The sequence below is a fragment of the Clarias gariepinus genome, chromosome 18 (assembly GCF_024256425.1).
Source record: "Clarias gariepinus isolate MV-2021 ecotype Netherlands chromosome 18, CGAR_prim_01v2, whole genome shotgun sequence".
Taxonomy (NCBI): Eukaryota; Metazoa; Chordata; class Actinopteri; order Siluriformes; family Clariidae; genus Clarias; species Clarias gariepinus.
The window spans coordinates 7,671,002-7,692,340 of NC_071117.1; the positions used below are offsets into that span (position 1 = coordinate 7,671,002).

General features: G+C 36.4%; 1 pseudogene; it reads right to left on the reverse strand.

Annotated features, from left to right (window-relative positions):
* The window catches only part of LOC128506151 (sialoadhesin-like), a 70,045-nt pseudogene that overhangs the window by 6,215 nt on the left and 42,491 nt on the right, over nt 1-21,339 (reverse strand).

The following is a 21,339-nucleotide window of genomic DNA, read 5'->3' on the forward strand; positions in this document are numbered from 1 at the left end:
ACAACACCACATGATATGTCTGATGGAAATGCAATACTGCTCACCATTTAAATAAGGAAAGGCAAGGCAAGTTTATTTGTATAGCAGATTTCATACACAATTCAAAGTGCTTTACATAGGAGAAAAAAAATTATCATAAAATGAAATAAAAGATAATAGCAATAAAACTTTTTAACGAAAACTTTTAAATTTAATTTAAAATAAAAATTAAAACAGTTTGCAATAAAACTTTAAACTAATTAAAATTTAACTTAAAATAAAAATAAAACAGTTTAAGATATTAGATAAACATAAAATAATGCAGTCGGTTCAGACGTAGCACAGTGCTCATTGAATAAATGAACAGCTAAACAGATGAGTTTTAAGTCTGGATTTAAATATGACTAATGTTTTAGCACATCTGATCTCTTCTGGAAGCTGGTTCCAACTGCGGGCAGCATAATGGCTAAAAGCTGACTCCCCTTGTTTTGTGTGAACCCTTGGTATTTCTAACGGACTTGATCCTAACGATCTGAGTGGTCTGTTAGGTTTATATTCAGTGAGCATATCTGTAACACCATTGCTACAATAAAGCATGGAGATGATCTGGGATAGGCTCCAGGTCCCCGCCACCCTGGATACAGGATAAAGCGGTATAGAAGATGAGTGAGTGAGGTTGTGAACCTCCCAAATGGAACATTATGGAACAATTTTTGTCACTCTACATTGCAATGTGTTATTACATTAGATGTGACTTACCTGTGACAGAAAGTTCAACTCCATCTTTACCTTGATACTTCCCTCTAGCTGTAGTCGTTATAAATCTGAAGTAGTATTTGCCTTGGTCCTGTTCTGTTACATCACTCAGTTCGAGCCTGCAGTCACCCCATGTGTTTCCGAGGTACTGAACCCTGTCTCTGTACTTTGGGTCTTGTGACAGATCAGGAGGTTCTTTATCTGTAGCCAACTCTCTGCTCCAGAAGACTCTCTGAACTCTGTAACTATATGGATATGTGTATCTGCAGCCCATAATCACTGTAGACCCCTTTAGAGCACAGATAGACTTGGGCGTATAAATCACACTCCAGTCCTCAGAAACAACTCCTGCAACATAAAAATTCAACAATGTTTTGATAATCCAAGTCTTAGATATTTAGAAAGGCTGAGTAAACTCTCCACTGTTAAATAAGATATTTCAAAGTAAAAGTGCACAGTGAGAAACTTGTCTTGCAGCAAAGCAGAGAGAGAAAGAGAGAGAGAGAGAGAGAGAGAGAGAGAGAGATGCAGAAAAAGAAGAACTTAACACTAAACTGCTGAGCAAACACTACTAACCCCCAAGTGTAAATAAAACATATTTATAATAAATGATCCAGTGTATATTTGTAAATGACTCACCTGAACCCATGAGCAGAAACAGCAGAGAAAGGGGAGGGGTCAATCTGAATGACATCATCAGTGCTTCCTGTATAATCACACGGAGTGAAAATACTGTTCAGTTTTAATGTCATAAAATCATCCGTAAATCTGCAGTGTGTTGATCATTGTAAAGCAGAGTGCTGTGTGTTTACACCCCCAGTTACAGGACCTGTTTATTATGGGTGTGTGGAGTGTTGTACAGTTCAGTGTGTGAGGAATAACTCAGAGGAAATACGATATTCCTAAACCCTCTATATAATATGTGTTATAGGGGTAAATTTTAAATAACACAAATTACTAAATGCCTGAACTCATGAATGACTTGCTTTTTCATTTCCTTTTCTTTTTTTTATTTCAAATGAATCATTTGAGTGAATCAGATGAATTGTTTCCAAAATATGAACAAGTACAATCATTCGTACAAAACAACTTAAACCATCTGAGTTAAAATATTTTTGTTATTCTAACTATTTGAATCCTAACATTTTTATCCTTTACTGTGAGCAGTGTTTAGATGTGAGTGTGTAGTCCCTCGGAGTAATGGATCAACTGAATCAAATCTCACAGAACTCAATTCAATTAAGAAAAATACTTAGAATTATTGTTCTTATTATTTATTTATTTATTTATTACAAAATATGAGTATATAAGCAGTAATAATAGTTTTAACAGCCTGAGACAATGTTTTGTAATAGAAATGATTCAGCAACTTAGAACCTTCTGCCTAGTTCATAAGCAAAGAAATTACTAAATCAATTTAAAATCTTTCTGACCTCATGTAGAGATGTTCATCTCCTGCATCCAGAGAGAGAAACAAACAGAAACAGCTCTGAGGGTTTAAACTGTTATCGTTTTACAAGTTAAAATGGGTGCTCTTTTTCCTTCACAAATGGACTGGCATTTTTCTTCCTCTTTCTTTGCTGAATTAGTCCTTCCTTCCTCTAAATGTTAAGAAATCACTTGCAGTAAAAACTCTCCTTTATTTTATTTTCTCACAGTCACAAAACCCCAGACCACAGACCAGTGCTCCGGTCACACTCACACAAAGGTGATGATCATCAAATATGATGGTATGAGGGTTGTTGCAGTGTGAAATGTAATGCGGTTTCAAACTTTCATTCATAATAAGCATTATGGAAAAGTTATTTTTAAAGTAAAATGCTTAAAAAAAATCTAGAACACCTTTCTAGAGTCTAGAGTCACCTATTAATATTTGTTTTGTCACTGTGCATGTGCATGGAGTCATCTTCTGTGTGCAATAATTAGGAGGAAAGAGGAAGCAAGATTTCACTCAGATCTGTAATTTGTAATCAAATTTGTATTTTTCTCAAGTATCTGTGTCACTGAGATATTGGAGTTCATCACTAAGGTGCAGAAAATCTAAAAAGTTTATGACCAAATTTCCTGCTACATAGAAGCTGCGCAATGGAAACTGTTCCCACCCGCTATACCTCCTACATGAACACACTGATTAGCTGATTTATAGTATTAGACAATATCATTATGACAGTAGCTCCAGTTGTACAAAGCACATTCTACACTATCACTGGCTGCTGCTAATCCCACGTTACAGTACATCATATTATTACTGTATATTGGATATTGATTTGTGTTATATTAGTATAATTTTCTCTACTTGGTATATCAGTGTGATATGGGTAATAATGATTCAAACCCAGGCTCACCCACCCCCGGCATTCCCATTATATTATAATACTTTTATAAAGTGTTATAATCAACCATATTAAGAGTTTGTATTTCATACTTTTATTGATTGTGTAAAATGTACAAAATATTAACAGCATGCTTTTTTTTCACAGCACGTCAGATTAGATAAAAATCTAAATTAAAGTTAATTATAAAAACAGGACAAAAACGTACAGTATACATGTAGAAGGAGTTCATGAAAACCACAAGCAGTCACAAACAATATACATAAACTCTCTCTCTCTCTCTCTCTCTCTCTCTCTCTCTTTCCTTTGGTCATGGTGTTAAGGTTGGTCTCCCTGTTGGTTTCTTGCACTCTAAAAAAATAAATTGTGATAAAAGGTTTGAGGTGGAAACATCAAACAAATATACACAAAAGTAGAATACTACAGAAGTCTAAATATATATATTTTTTATTTGTGATCACAAGATATCAAAAGTTCTTGTCAGAGATAAAAAAGCAGTACTTTATTAGCATTATGGTGGCCTTTAACTGCTTTAAACATTTTCTTTTTGGACACAGCCTGGTGCTAAATTCTATGATTACAAGCTAAGCAATGAACAAATGGAAGCACTCACTGGTACATTGTAGTAATCAGGAGAGATGGAGTGACAGTCCAGAGATATGTATGAGTCATCAGGAGGACTCGAGTGAACCGTCTGTGAGAGAAAAAGTAAAATAAATCATGTGTTTATCATTCTTAGTGACTTTTCCCCAGATTTACAGTAAATGTCTAATTGAAGTGTGTCTCTGAGGAACCTTACTGCAAGTGTGTGATACACATCGATGGACGGCCTGGTCTGAAGATTAAGAGATGTGTATGTGTCATCAGAAGGACTGGTGCAAACATTCTGTGTGAAAAATATAAATTATTTGATTAGTGTTTTTAGATACTCTCCCACATCTGAATGTCTGAGTGAAGTTTGTGTTTAAGGATACTTACTGAGAGTGTGTGATAAACTTCACTGGATGACCTGGTCTGAAGATCAAGAGCTGTGTATGTGTCATCAGCGGGACTTGATTGAACCTTCTGTGAGAAGATTTAAAATAATGTGTTTTATGTTTTTAGAAACTTTTCCCGATCTGAATGTCTGAATAAAGAGCTGTGGTACAGATCACACCCTGTAAGTGAGCATTTACTACTATTGCTGTGTTTAATGATGAAAAATGTCACGACACTGTTGGTGTTACGGGATCAGTAGATCAATAGATTACAGTGTGTGGCTCTGCCCTGTTAAAGTTCCCTTACCTTACCAGACTTGGCATCATCAGCTGAAACACCTCTTCTCTTTTTCCTAAAGAGTAACAATAATATGTTGGTTCATATCACAGATACACATGACCAGTTACAGAAAGTCAGATATTAAAATATACAGGTTTTTTTTTCCCGTTATGGCCAATAAAGGACAGGCGGTATCAAAGGTATCAAATTTTACATTTTGGTGAAAATTGGTTGATAAATACAGTACCTTATTTTCCTGTTCCTTCAACAGTATTGTTTAAAACCACCTTAGTAAACAGTATCTAAGCTGGTTATTCCAGTTGTCATAAAAATACATGTTTTATTTCATTTTTTTGCTACTAAACCCCACTGCTGTTGAAGTATCCAGGTGTCAAAATCTGACAAACGCCTCGTTAACACATTTGCTCTGGCTGTGTCTCAGCAACTGGACATGATACATTTTAATTTTGATACATGATTTTAAAATACTACTTTTGACATATAAAGCATTAAATGGTCTCGCGCCGCAGTATCTGAGTGAATTGCTAGTGTCTTAAGATCTGCCACACCTGCTTCGATCAAAGGATGCAGACTGCTTATCAGTACCGCGTATTATAAAAACTACAGCAGGGGGCAGACCTTTTTCTTACAAAGCCCCAAGTTATGGAATAGTCTTCCAAATAGTGTTCGGGACACAGACACAGTCTCACTTAAACTCACAGACACTTTAAGTCCAGGCTAAAAACCTATTTATTTAGCCAAGCATTTTTATAAATAGATTAGCCATAGGTAAAGGAGCAGATCTGGGGGACTCATGGACGTAGAGTATTATGGTGAACTGGTATGTTTGGTTGCTGTCTTCCTCACTCTCATTGATCACGCAGGTTTGCTGACGGTGAGGTGATTGTTTGCTTTACATCTCAGTTCCCCCTCATGTCTGTGTTTCCTTCTGGCTCTCCCTTTTAGTTATGCTGTCATAGTTAGTCCTCCTGGAGTCTCTGCTTGCACTTTACAGTAAATATATGTTCACATTATACATTAAATTCCAGACCGAACTGTTATCTCTTCCCTTCTGCTCTCTCTCCTGCTTTTTCTCTTCCATCTGTCCCCCTCTCTCTCTCTCCTTCCCTCTCTCTGTAGAGCTACACATGTCGTTCCTGAGCTGCCAGTGATCCAGACTCCCTCTGCCCTCCGAACCTGTCTGACTCATCCTGGTGCCCCGCTTCTGGTTGGAGATCTCGTCACATGGATGCCCCGTGTGTCTCTTTGGGATGCGTCTGGTGTCTGGGGATGGTTCTCTCTACCTAGAAGACAGTTCTGGCCTCACCTGGTGTTGACAATTGTTTCTCTGGGGACTTGACAGTTCAATAGTCCAGGACTGGAACTTCATACAAGTCTACCTGAGTTGTTAATAACTAACTGGACTCCATATTAACATCAATTAACATCAGCTATTATAGCTGAACTGCCTGCCAACTAACACGCAGTATGAATGCAGATCAATTCCTGCTTTCTGTTTCACCCAGATGAGGATGGGTTCCCTGTTAAGTCTGGTTCCTCTCAAGGTTTCTTCCTATTACCATCTCAGGGAGTTTTTCCTTGCCACTGTTGCCCTCGGCTTGCTCACCAGGGACAAACTGATCATTTTGATTCATACACATAAAAATTCCATACAAACTTAAATAATTATTTTGATTGTGTAAAGCTGCTTTGGGACAATGCTAATTGTTAAAAGCGCTATACAAAGAAATTTTATTGAATTGAATTGAATACAGTAATGAACTTGATATCACAATGGTGCTTACCTCATGTATAAAACTCTGATGATGGCAAATAAACATCCACATCCACATGTGACTGCAAGAACTACATACAGAACCAAACTGCTGCTTCCTGTGTGCAGATATATATCATTCAAGTTTAAATCATTCACCTCTATTAATAATACAAAGTGCTATTTGTTATAATAACTGAAATACCATTTAAAGTGAGAAACACCGCAGCGGCTCTCTGAGTCCCGAATTTATTCTGAGCCACACAGTAAAACCATCCACTGCTGTTGGAGTTCAGCGTAAAGCTGTAACTCTGCTCAGATCCTACAGGTGAGCTTTCATTCACCTTATACCAGGTGTAGTTCTCCACATGTGGGTTAGCATCACTGTTGCAGGTCAGAGTCACTGAACTGCCGTCTGCTATCCCACCAGAGGGACTTATGGAAACTGAGACACTCTTAGGAGGATCTAAAAGAAATATGACAGAGAGAAGAATATTTAGGTGAAATTCAGGGGCTCAGTGGATGATGGCCAGTCGCCTTCATAATCAATCACTTATACTATCTTTTTATCAGAATGTTTCTCTACAAATTGGTCGCTGAACTCGTGCTACTGTACCATATATATTTCAGTGTGCACCTATGCTACAACGCTAATACACATGCATGCTAATGTTAAAATTTGCCTAATATATCTATATGCTTATATTATATTGTAAAAATATTATATATAGTGATAGTACTGTATGGTAAAATTACTATATTCTAAATGCAACTATACTAATACATATTGTCACAAATTCTCCAGTGGGCGTGCGCTCAAATATTTTTCACCCCTTGCTCAATTCGGGGAGATCATTTGGCATTCAACTTCCGCTCCCACAGGTGTGTAAAGAAGTGGGACCGCTAAACCTGGCACGGCTGGTGTGAGGTTATCAGCTAAGAACTTTTCGTGACTTGTCACGTGATGAACCTTATCAAAGAACTTTATTGAAGAACAATTTATATTTGTTTTTAATGACCTGCCCCTGTAAGTGTAAGCAACATCATAATATTTGAGTTTCTTCGCTGTTCGTTACTGTATTATTACAACTAGGATTTACTGTACTTTTAGTGTTGCCAGTTCATGAGTGAATGAATAAATCTGTACTTACACTGAACATCAAGCGTCTCAGCAGGGGAGCGATAACTTTGCCCCTTTACAGCACAGCTGTAGCTGCCTGCATCCCTCTTACTGACTGATCGCAGATGGAGCGGGTTAGAGGAGATGGATAAAGGACTTGCATGTTTGTACCAGGTGAATGTTAAAGTGTCACTCAGGCTGCAGGTGGTTTTACATGTAAGAGTGACGTTATCTCCTTCAAGCACTCTATTCAGAATTATTTCCACCTGAAGCTCTGTGAATAAGAAGAAGAAAAGAAAAGGCTTGTAAGGAAAACTGTGGGAATAACGAAAATATGCTGAAAACATTTTTACTCATTCGAGATAAATCTAACAGCCTTTCACACAACACGTTAGTGAACGTCGTTATAGTTGCTTAACATTACGTACACAATCAGGTAGAGTCCTTTGCTACCCTTTCTGGAATCAACAATAACATCTCCAAGCTCATTTAAATAAATACTAGGTGGTAATAACCCCAAGCATGCTCCCCCGAGCTTATATACTGCTTATCAAATGGTATCTCTTGATGATGTCACATGAACAAGTGCAATGATTTTACAGGGTAACATTTAGGTACAGCATCAGTGAGGGTAGCCTTCAGGTACAGATGGTGAGGGAGCTGTTGATGAAATATGCAAATCAGCAGTATGGCAGTGTGACTGGTGAACACTGTTGTCTATAAATGGCCACAACACTTTTTATTCGATTGCGTAAAGTATGACAAAGTGCAGTTTAGCTCTCTTATTTGACAAGATTTGACGCGTCAACCTATATTTCCTGGCTAAAACTTAGATTCTAATAAGTACACTGGAGAGAGAATGATTCCTCCGTGAAAATTTGTTTAACATTTTGTATTCTGTGTATTATATTTATATATTTTATTTACTGTGCTTTGACATTTATTTATATTTGCTTGATATAGACAAATTTATTATGATAACATGATTGGCCATAACAACTGGCTCTACTTAGGATGGCATTCTGCTAAAATATTTTCACATTCACTAGGAGGAATGTATCCTGTAACCCTTTGTATCCTCCAAATATGAAGGATTCATTTACATGAAGCTTTCAAATAGTATGTACACTAGTGACATCTGGTGGTCAACATGTTAAGTATGAAATTTGAATTATCTAAAAAAAAAAAAAAAAGACTGAACAAAAATGTTAGAGAAAGGAAAAGAGTTAAATTTGTATTAAATCCTCCACAAAATTGAAATAATTTTTTGATAACTAGATTTAGCTCAGTGGGCCTGCAGAGAGCATTGCATATCTGATTGTATCAACGTTCTCATGTAGCACACACAATTAGCAATAACACAAACATAATCATCATTTAAAAACTGCATTTTGTATTTACATTATATATATATATATAATTTATGGCACTGTAGACCAGTGCTCCATCTACTACACTCATTAATGAAAACAATATGACCCTTAAACTAATTTTATTTCTCGTGTTAGTAATTTATCCCCGACATGTGATACTAAGGAAGCTGGAAAACATCAACTGATAAAGTGTTATTTTACATGTATAGCTCAGCTAAAAAGTTGGTGAGTTTTAAATTTTCATTTAAAATATCACTTACCTGTGACAGAAAGTTCAACTCCATCTCTACCTTGGTATTTCTCTGCAGGGGTCGTTATAAACCTGAAGTAGTATCCCTTGGTCCTGTTCTGTAACACCACTCAGTCTGAGACTGCAGTCACTCTGTCTGTCTCCGAGGTACTGAACCCTGTCTCTGTATTTTGGGTCTAATGACAGATCAGTAGGCTCTTTATCTGTAGCCAACTCTCTGCTCCAGAAATCTCTCTGAAGTTTATAATCATATGGATATGTGTAATTGCAGCGCATCATCACTGTCGATCCCTTTATAGAGCAGATAGAATTCGGTGTGTAGTACACACCCCACTCCTGAGGAGCAACAGCTCCTGTAACAGAATCAATATGTTGATAATGTCTCTATATATATTTATAGAATTAATAAAAATATATTTTAAAAAACCAGCAGAGAGAGAGAGAGAGAGAGAGAGAGAGATATGCAGGAAAGGAAGAACTTAACATTAAACTCATGAGCAAACACTAATGAAGGGCAAGAGTAAATTAACATATTTATATGTTTATGAAAAATTATCCATTGTTTGCAAATGACTGACCTAAAACCATGAGCAGAAACAGCAGAGAAAGGGGAGGAGTCAATTTGACTGACATCATCAGTGCTTCCTGTATAATCACCACAGAGAGAAAAATACTTGTTAGTTTTAATGTCGTAAAACACCCTGTGTGTTTACACCTGCAGTTACAGTAACTGTTCAATACAGGTGTGTTGTATGTGTTGTACAGTTCAGTGTGTGAGGAATACCTCAAAGTTGAAAAAAAAAATATATATATATATATATATATATATATATATATATATATTTATACAGTGGAACCTCGGATTACGAGTAATGAAGTTTACGAGTGTTCCGCAAGCCGTGCAAAGATTTTTAATAAATTTTGACTTGAAAAACAAGCATTGTCTCGGTTTACGAGCACCGTAACCAATGTATCACGCATGCGTTTCTTGTTTTGACGCCGAGCGTCACATCACAACTGAGCAAACGGTTTTTCTCTCTCTTCCGCTGTGGAAATGTAGGTAATCGTCTCCCCTATAATCAACATCCGTGCATGCGTGTACTGTTTACTATAACACTGTGACCACGTGTGTGTGAAACATTTTATTTTGTGTTTGTAAGCGTGTTTGTACAGCGCGCGTGTGTGCGCGTGTACAAAGCAAAAGCTAGTCTCATTAGAGGGTAAAGATAAATTTTTTTCTCTCACTCTCTGTATCAGCCTGTCGTGTTTCACTTTACCTTTGAAAAGAATCGCGACAGAGCAGAGTTTCTGTGTAAGGCAAAGAGAGTGTGTCTATGTGTATGCGAAGCCAGGAGGAGGAGGGGGTGTGAGGGGGTCTGTAAAGACGAGAGTGTATGTGTGTGTGTGTGTGTGTTTGTGTGTGTGTGTGTGTGTCTTCTATGTGTGTGAACACAGTCTTCTGTGAAAGTTTCTGCTTTGTGCCAAATGTAAACCCATGATGAGGAATCGTTCAGGCATTGTACAAATGGCGAGCCGTCCACAGGCCTTTAAAATGTGCTTTGAGATCACCAACTCGTAGGAGAATTCCAATTTTCTCATTTTCTAAATGATTCTATATATAATCATTTGAGTGTATCAAAATAATTGATTCCTAATGTGGACTCACTTTGTACACTATAATTCAAATCATCTGATTTAAAATATTTTTGGTGATCTAAATATTTGAATCCTAAAATTTCCACCCTTTGCTATACAAATGTTTAGTGTGTGTGTGTGTGTAGTCCATCTCAGTAAGCTTAAAGATCTCTATTCACTTAAACAACTCCTTTAACTTAAACCAAATCAAGAAAATAAAATATTTATGAATCGCTTCTGGCAAAAGTGACAGGAAAGCAATGAAGAAACAACAGAGAAAAATGGAGCACATGACATGAAAATCCAATAAGATTTCATGAAATATGAGTACATAAGCAATAAAACTACTTGTATCATGTTGCTCTGAGACAATGTTTTGTAACAGCAACTTACAGTATAATGCAGGGTTTAATTTAATTTTAAAATTAAAATGGAATACAGAAAAAATAATCTTTCTGACCTCATTAAGAGATGTTCATCTCCTGCATCCAGAGAGAAAATACAGAAACACCAGGAGCAGCTCTGAGGGTTTAAACTGTTAAACTTGTCCAGGTTGCTGTTTAACCTTCACCCACTGACTTGCATACTTCTTCCCCTTTCATTGCTAAATTAATCTCCCTTCCTCTAAATGTCAAGGAATCACTCGTCTTTAATAATTTTCTTTAATTTTTCATAACACCTGACCCCAGACCATTGCTCACACTCGCACTCACACAAAAACAATGATCAATTATGATAAACATAATGGCTATAGTAGTGTGAAAAGTGGTGAGGCATCAGACTTTTACTGACAATAGACATTATAAGAAAGTTTTTAAAAAGTTTTTTTTTAAATTTAAACTAGAACTAACTCACATTTGTAGTGTTTCAGTTCATGTGCATGGTGTAATTTCGCGTGGGCAATAATTCAGAGGAAAAAGGAAGCAAAAGTTACTTTGAAAAGTAACACTTTAGTGTGTGTTTGAGTGTTTATCAATCACAGTATGTTATTATCAGTTCATCAGGAGATATACAGTAGGTGTAGTGTTCAGCTAACTCCTGTTGAATATAATGAAAATGTTAAACAGCACCATGTCAGTAATCTACCTCAGTCATGGGTGGGTAGTCTTAGTGGGTAGCCTTGCACCTCCAGGATCCGGGTTTGATTCCCACCTCTGTGAGCATGTAATTTGGTCTGCTTGGTGAGTTTCCTCTTTGCACTCTGGTTTCCTCCCACAGCCTAAAGACATGCTAATTAGCATTCCCAAATTGCCCTATAGTGTGTGAATGAGTGTGTGCACTGTGGTGGATTGGCACCCTGTCCAGCGTGTACCCTGGCTCATGCCCTAAGTAGGTCCTCCTGCGACCCTGAGTACAGGATAAAGCAGTATAGACGATGAGTGAGTGAGTGAATAAGTGGACTTAACTGTGAAGCTAGTGATCCTACTCCAATACACTTTTGTCACTTTTGCATCATCAATAAGGAGAGATGATGAGAGAAACAGCCAAAGAGGCGAAAGTCTGAAGAGCAAAACATGAAAATTTTAAATCGAATAAATTTTATTTGTATAGAGCTTTTAACAGCTTTTTTGTTGCAAAGCAGTTTTACAGAATTAAAAGAAAATATGGAAAATTTTAAAATGTGTATAAAGAGAGAAATGGTGAAAGCAGCTAACCTGCTATACCTCCACAAACGCACAGATTAGCTGAATTATTGTAAGAGAACACGGTATTAAAACAGTTGCGCTAGCTGTACTACATGAAGCACCTTCAACAATAATACTAGCTGTGTTAAACTTTATTTTCAAAGTTAACATATGTATTTAAATAAATTTATAATAAGTGATACTTTTAGAGAAGTAATATTGTTAATGTCCTACAGTGGCAGAGTAGTTGTTATCATTAAAAAAACTGTTTAATAATGCCATGTTATGTAATCATATCGTATTACTTTAGGTTGTTACTAAAAGGTGACTCGCAGGCATGGCATAAGTACAGAGGTTGAGATATTACATTTAAGTAAAAATAAAAAAAAACAAAGTCTGGAAACCGGAATCAGGACAGGACACAATCATAACATGTAAAAACATGACAATGATTAATGAACCAGAAACAAAACCAGTTACGAATAAAGTGCAAGTAAATACAATTGAATTGTGACTATATTGCAGTGCATCCTGAGCAATAAATTGGAAGAGTTAACATAATAGTCCCACATCTCAAAGCATATAGGTTTTTTCCATGATATATAGTGTTTCTCGCTAGAGAAACACTATATTATAAAGAACCTTATTATAAAGAAAAGATTTGCATTTTTAATGAAACAATGTGCAACAAAACTCATTTATTGTTCAAATTTGTTGCCAATGGCTTGCTAGAAAATTACAGTAGTTGCATGAATTTGCATATAATTATGTAAAATGTAAAGTTACATAGATACTTTAGTAATAAATACTAAATTGCATCTTTAAATAGCCCACAACTGGAGGCTGAATTATCCATTATGACAAAACTGTGGGTTGTGGAGTTATAGCGTTTTGCAAACTCAAACAAAATACAAATAATTTTTTTTTCAAAAAAATGCAAGTGTTCTTGTTTTGCTGACAAACTTGTCATGAATGTTTAACGACGCGACTCGCGCAAGGGGCAGAGCCGCGAATAACCTGTTCTGCTAACACTTCTCCTGCTAACACGCGGAGTTTGGAACAGGCAAAGATGCGGGTTTTTATACACCTCGTTGCCAGGCAACACCGCCGTCAGGCAATCAGCCTGAACGAGCCGCACCTGGTGGCGTGTCTATATCAGGGTCCTGATACCTCGGCCACTTCATGTGATCATTACGTAGCTCCAGTAAGGTATCAGGGACGAAGACAATCAATCAATCAATCAATCAATCAAACAAACAAACAAAATTAAATAAAAAATGAAAGAAGGAGAGACAGACAGAAAGTCGAGCGCGTCTAAGAAAGGAGAGGCAAAGACCCAGCCCCTGTCTCCCTAAAACACTGGCGAGTGAGAGAGAGAGAGAGAGAGAGAGAGAGCCTCAGTTTAACTCCAATAAATCCTCGGTCAGGGCGAACGCCCCGAGAGGATATAATTTTTTGTTTTAGTTTCCAGAGCACTGTCTGTTCTCTGCTCATTTTGTGTTTTTAGTTTTCTTCTGTTTCCTTTCGAGTTTCTTAATTAATAATCCCACTCCATCTCCAAACGGAAAGGTCTTCCCGTGTCTGTCATAAGCACTGTCACACACTCCTACAGTATTTCACTGACCCCCTCTGAAGCCCTGCGTCAGGGCTCTTATAATCATTAAAACATCTCCTGGTGAGGCTCTCCAATACCGTACACGTAACAGAATGTAAAGACTTTTAACGTCTCTCTCTCTCAACATTGCCTCGGTGTTAAAGTTGATGATCTCATTGTTTCTTTCTTGCAGTCTAGAAAAATAAATTGTAATAAAGGCTTAAAGGTGGAAAATTTATTACCAAAACATGTACAATACTACCAGAGGTGGAAAGTAATGAATTACATTTACACGCATTACTGTAATTGAGTAGATTTTTTGTGTACTTCTACTTCTTTAAGTAGTTTTTAAAATTTGTAATTTTACTTTTACTTAAGTATATTTTGTTTGAAGTATTGTACCTCACTACATTTTAAATCATATTCGCTACTGAGTAAAAAAATAAATAAATGAAAATGAAAAAGAAAAAATATAATACATCAGGGAGCGAAAAAAATCCACTGCACTGATTGATTGATGGACGGGATGAACAAACGTGCTAAATTCACAAGAACGATGGAGACAAAACAGATTATGCAAGGGTGTTCCATCCCTCATCCCACCCACGCTGTTAAAATAAGTAACTCAGTAACTTTTACTCTGAGTAATTTTTAATGAGCTACTTTTTACTTTTCACTAAAGTTCACTAAAGTAACAGTACTTTTACTTGAGTACAAAATTTTATTACTCTTTCCACCTCTGAATACTACTGATGTCCAGAAAGGAGTTTTTATTCCCCCCCACCCACCCCCCAAAAAAAAATAATAATCACATAGTGATAACATACCAACATTACATCGTTGTATCTTGAACTGTTTTAAACCATGTAAGTATTTATTTTTAATAGTTTAATTTATTGGTTTTTTTTTTTTTTTTTTGAAGCACACACTTCTGGAGTGTCGTAATCATAGATATTCATCCATGATACACCCAAGTCAGGTTGAGATTCACAGGTTATTATGCTATAAGGCCAAAAGGGGGCAGTAGGTGAAACTTTTTTTTATTCCAAATTCTTGTTGTAAAGCACTTTATTAAACACCATTCAAGCTGATTACTCCAGCTGTCATAAAAAAACAATGATTTCCTTCTGTCTGGTGAAATAATTTTTTAGGACCAGCAGGGAGATTCTGGTGTCAAATGAGCAGTTATAAACTTGGTATAAAAAATGGGCTCAATGAATCAGGAATTCAAAAATATGCATTAAAAAAATTACACTTAATGCCTGATATGATGTAAGGTTAATGAAAAATGAATAGACTTACCTCATGTATAAAACACTGATGATGGAAAATAAACATGCACATCCACCTGTAATTGCAAGAACTACATACGCAACCACACTCCTGCTCCCTGTGTAAAGGTGAATATCACTCTGTTATAACTTATTCCCCTTTATTAATGCTACAAAGTGCTACTTGTTATAAAAACTGTAATGCCCAATCAAACACAATACATGTACCGTCGCTTCCTCAGAATATTTCTCTCCGTATTGGTTGCTGGCTTTAAACTTATAATCTCCACTGTCCTCAGAGCTGGTCTTGAAGATGAAATAAGATTGTCCTGTTTTTTAAAACTATGATCCCTTATACCAAGTGCTGGTCTGTACAGGTGGGTTAGCATGACTGCTGCAGGTCAGCACTAAACCACCCTCCACAATGCTAGATTGCAGGGAGGCTCTTACTGTTTTCTGATATTCTGTGACCTTTCCCATGCTTCTATACAGTATTTACATATCTTTTTGTTTTATGTCCAATGCCTATAAAATTACCTGTTGCTGTGTTTCCTTATTCCTTATATATTAACAATTTGCATTGTTTTGCTGGAACGTTTTTGTTCTAATCAGAACATGTTAAGGTGCATCATGTGCTTTCTATCACAGACCAAGATGCTTTCTTTTACAAAGCAGAGGCCAAATAATAATAATAAAAAAAACACATCTAGCGTCCACAGCTATCTTACTCTTAAACACTGATGGGCTCTGGAACTGCCAGTTTGCTGTAAAGAAAATAGATTTGATCTCAGTCTTATCTGCCCACTACTCCTTTGAGGCAAGGACACACAGCAGGCTGCTTCCTTCTAGGTAAAGCCTTTCTAGAGTTCTCTGGAAAAGTTTGAGTTAAAGAGTCGGTCTAAAGTTTGTAGGCACAGGCAATATCCTACCCACTGAACTTGCATGGCCCTTTTATAGGCAGTGCATGACTGAGTGATCAGCCATAACCAGCATCCAGGTCTGGTTTGGAGGCCCACAGGAGCTGACCAAGGTTCTGTAGGCTCTGGGTGTCCTCACTGTAGTGTTTAAATGTGCAGCTGTTGTGGAAAATTCTATTGGCCTACAATTGTATTTAAGTGTGAAGTACCAAATACACAGAAGCCCTTTGTTCAAGATGCCTTAATCCGCTCGCTAGAATAAAAAGAAGGCGCCTGCACGGCAAATTAGGGAAGTGAGAAATATGCAGGCAGGAGGCAGGGATAGAAAACAGAGCAATAGTAATAAAATACTAGAAAAAAAACATTACTATAAACACAATACTGATATATTTACTTTTTTATGTCGGTTTATAGATGTATTACTAACAGTAATTAAACAGAAAAGTATGCAAAGTGTGACCCAAGAACAACCAAAGTGCAAGAAATTGAGGAACTTTAATGAAGTGGAAAATACAGAAAATGCAGGCAGTAATCTGCTTTCGGTTCTGCTTTAATTGAGACAAAGAGCCAGACGTCCACTTTAAGAGCAAATAAACATATATCATAACATACTGGACAAAGAAACAGATTAATTACTAATCTGTAGCAAAATCCTCCTCAGGGGAAAGAGAGAAGCGAATTGGAGAGGTGGGACTAAAGCTGATGGTAGGTGAAGATGAGGGAGAGGCAGTGTTATCAGGTGCCACGGTACCACAGTAAGGTCGTGCAGGAGGGCGCCGTGGTAAAGAGAGAGCCTCAATTTCAGCAAGCACTGTCTCTAGATGAAGAACTAGGCCCAGTAGAGCGCTAATAAAATCTGAGTAAGGCAAGGTGTAACCATCTGTTTCCATAAGGATTCTCAGGCAAGAGAATGAGCGAGAAGTGCGCTGCTTACAAACTAAAATAAAACAAAAAGAGTTTAGTTTAGTAAACATTGGCCCAAAGAAAAATTTGGAAAAAAAAAGTTAATATACAGTAACATGCATACCAGAACTGAAATTAACCATCACTTTACCAATTTAACTACTATGCATAGTTATAATCTACTATATAGGTATAACTAACTAGAATCATGTAAATAATCTTAATAGTATAGTTTCTAAAAACTAACAATATAGATATGAGCAGATCAATGTGATTGTTTTAAATTCACCATAGTTATATATATTGTCACAAACTGGGTGTTTGGAGCTGTTGTAGCAATGGGCACAAAAGGCAGGCATAGGAGCAGGGTTTTTTTTTTTTAACCAAAAGAGTTTTTTAATAATAGAAATAACACAAAACATGAATAATCAAGAAATAAAACAAACAACAAACATAAACAATACCCAAAAGCATAGAGCGAGCCACAGGCTCTTTGGCGAAACACAAGCTCTATGACTTTACACACGAGACATGAGCTTTATGGTGAAACACAGGCTCTATGACGTTACACACAAACTAAGGATGGGTGCTAAAATAGGACAAGACAAGACTAGATAAACGGAGGGACCAGAGAATGGATCAGAGACACCGAGAGACTTGAGCTAGCTACATAGCAATAAGCTAAGCTTGACAATTAGCTAAACATTATAAGCTTTTTATAAACACAAAACAGAAATAAAATTCAAATATAAATTCAAATACAAATTAAACTTGACAAAACACCCACATGGTGACAGTAGATACAAACAATGCTCAACCCAGTTTACCAGAATAAACAGATCTAATAAAGCGAGCTAATCAACTATTTTGGTTCAGGTGAGTATCCGCATTACCTGACCGAGGTGCCTGAACTGAGTCTGCAAACCAAAACTACACAAACTATCAATAGTTTTGTATATAAAACTGTATGCTTTAATAGATAAAAAAGGAGGATTAAAAAAAAAAATTGGCTGCGACGAAACCCCAAGTCTTCACCAAGGCTGGACAGTAGCCGGGTTAAGAAAATAAGGAACTATATCAATCTGACCTGAGCCAAATTAGCCTACATCTCATGCATATTAAATAGCTTGTTGACTTCAGAGGGAGCAAACAATGATGTAATTGCTAAGTGAAGGTATATAAATCAGGTAAAATTGGGGAGGTGAGGGCGATTTTGAGAAATTTCATGGGGTACCTGTTGTCTTTTAAAGGAATGCCTTAACATATCCCAGTAACTTTGCTGTTAGTTACTGCTTCATTACTAAAGGAATTTAAAGTTACATGTGGATTTAGCATGAACTTGTGTCTTGTGTGTGTTGCTAGTTTTATGAGTAAATAAATAAATGAAACATTAGAGTTGGTTAGCTAGACCAATGGGAGATTGATACCTTAAAAATATTAGGAAGGAGAACGGTTATAGATAAACATAAGAGAATAAGAAGAGATCATTTATTTGGATGATCGGATAGGTTCATGGTCTATATTGTATGTGTTTGTCAAGTGATATGTTCATACAAATGATAAGACTAAGGTGTAAAAAAATGAGGTTGCATCAACAGTTAAGTGAGAGGAATATAAAATTTAAAAAGTGCACATTAACAAGCATTTTATACGAATTGTTACAACTACTGTAGGGCCCCATTTCCTTGAAATTTGAGAATACACATCTTAAGAAATTAATAACAAGCGTGCCTGGTAATTAGAAAAACAAAGTGCAATTTACTTCAGATTAGGGTTGTAGTAGTAAAATAATAGTCATTTATAGGGATTTTATGAGACTAATTTTATACCATTCTTGTAATACATGAACTCAAAAAACAAGTAATATTCCATCAGACATGGATAGCAGCTACATCACTGAACATCTGGGATAACCCCTGGAGGGCGCCCTGCACCATTGTATTCTGTTTTTTGTCTTGTTTTTGAACTAAGTACTAAGTTTTGAAAGTATTTCTGATTTCTCATTTTCCAGTATGTTCTACATCTTGGTCACCTGAGTATAGTTTTTTATTTTTTTTATTAGTTTGGTATAAATAGTCTTGTGCCAGGTTTAGTTTTGTTTCGCATCTGATGTCATCATTGTCTTAGTTTTTGCTGTAATCTGTTTGGGCTTCAGTTTTTTGTTTTTTTTTTGTTTGTGTTTTATTATACTGTAGGTTTTAACTTCCGCACCTGTGCCTTGCTTGTATTTCTCCAATCATGACAACCTGCTGTTTTAAATAGTTTTGTAGTTTATCCTAAGATCTAAGATAATAGAGATAACAGAGACATTAGAGGAAAATAAATGCAGAATTAATCGAAGAATATGCAACAACAACTGAGTTTATTTTTTATGATCATAATCAAGAGACCGATTCTGCCTCCAAACTTACCACTTCTTTACTGATGGGATTCATTTTACATAAGTATTCAGCATAAACTTTTAGTATTGTTAATTTTTATGAGTGAATAAATATTACACTAGATATCAAGTGTGACAACGGGGGAGAAATAACTTTCTCCCTGTACAGCACAGCTGTAACTGACTGCATTCCTCTTTGTTCTATGCATATTTGCACACACAGCACAGTATATTTCAATTTGTACAGTATATTTCTATTTTTATTTTTAGTTCTATTTTTCCTAGCACATTTCTATTTTTATTTTTAGTTCTATTTTTCCTAGTTTAATTTAATTTTTTATTTAATTTCTATCGTATTTCTTTTATTCATATTTATTTCTCATTTGTAAACTTTAATTCTCTTCTAGGGTCAAGGGCAGTCGTATAATGCACTTCACTACATTTCGTACTGTGTATGTTTGTGTGTGTGACAAATAAAATTTGAATTTGATCTGAATTTGATTTAGACAGAGCACGTAAAAAGAGGAGATTGACTTGCATGTTTGTGAGAGGAAGGCCTGGAGTATTATTGTGGGGATTATAATGCTATGCTTTAATAAATTTTTACTCAATATTTAGAAATCCAACATCCTATCCCACAGAACTTTTACAGTAAATGAATGACTAATCAGGCCAATCAGTCCGCAGTTTTTGGCTTAAGTGTCAAAGTGCATGCCATGGCTTATGTCAAAGCATTAATTAACCTACTGGTGATATTCTGGACAGTTTGGTAACAAAGGAAACCCTAAACCAGCAAGGGGCATAAAAGTCAACTTGCAATACAAGCAATTGTGACGATAAAAGTCATAAAACATTCATTATATGTAAATGATTTAGAATGCCCCATGATGTGGACCCATGTGTGCACACACATGGTTAAGTTGCGGCTCATAGGCAGTTATCAGAGGGTGAGTGTTACAGCCATAGAAAAACTAAACATTTCAGTTTTTCTGTTTAACTACAGTATGCACACTACCGTTCAAAGGTTTGGGGTCACTTTCTAACTCGATGATCGTTTCTGATTTAAATTTTTTTCTACATTGTAAAGGAATGCTAAAGGCGACCAAAAAAAGCATTAATCTCCTTTGAACAGTTAATGGTGAGATGTTTCTGCTACTTCTGCTCTGTAAAGACTTCATAACGCATCTAATCTGAGGTGCTGTTAATTGATCATTTTTCAGGCTGATAACTCTAAATGAAGTTCTCATTTGGGCAGAGGTAGGTTTTGGTCTTGCCCTCCTGGGATGGCCTTCATGAAAGCCAGTTTCATTATGGTGCTTGACGAATTTTGCAAATACACTTGACAATACTGTTCTTGCAAGAACTATTACAGAAAGGCTGACCTCTGTGTCTTATAATAACTAACTGTAGTTTTTGTTGTTGTTACATAATTACCCAATTCAATATGTGTTATTTTATAGTTTTGAAATCCTTAGTATTGTTGTAGAATGTAAAAAATAAAACACTAAACAAAAATAAAGTAATTTGCAAGTGACCCCAAACTTTTGAACGATAGTGTATATATTTACAATATTTACATTTACTGTACATGAAGCTTTCGAGCAGTATGAAGACTAGTAACATCTTGTCAGGCAATCAGAACATACACAAATGCAGGTCTCCTTCAATGTCTTTTCTTTTATTATTATTTGTTGGAGAGGTGCCTTGAATCGGGCGAAAAACAGAAAAAAACAAAAGACCAAAAACAAAACAAAAACAAACAAACAAACTGAACTGTTCTTTTTAGGCAAAGACACAGGAGTGCCAAAGTCTTAAAAGAAAAAACACTACAAAAAACACTCCGAAGAGGAAAAAGGCTTTCACTGTGAGACGTGGCTGCAGTTTTCTCGGTGGTGGATAGGACCGAAGGACTCTGCAATAGGACAAAAAATCCGCTGAACTACACAGCCGCGAAGAAGAGCGGGGACAGGCCGGCCCTGGGGGGGGAGAAACTGCAGAACAGCGCAACTAAGAAAAAACAGGACACAGTCTGGATGCAAAAAGGATAAAAGCCGAGAGAGAAGGGGAAAAGAAAGGTGAAACAAAACAAAATTGGAGAATACTGGCTTGGAGCCAAAATAAGGAACATCATGTAACGAACTGGACAGGACATGAAACGAGCAGACTGCTGGC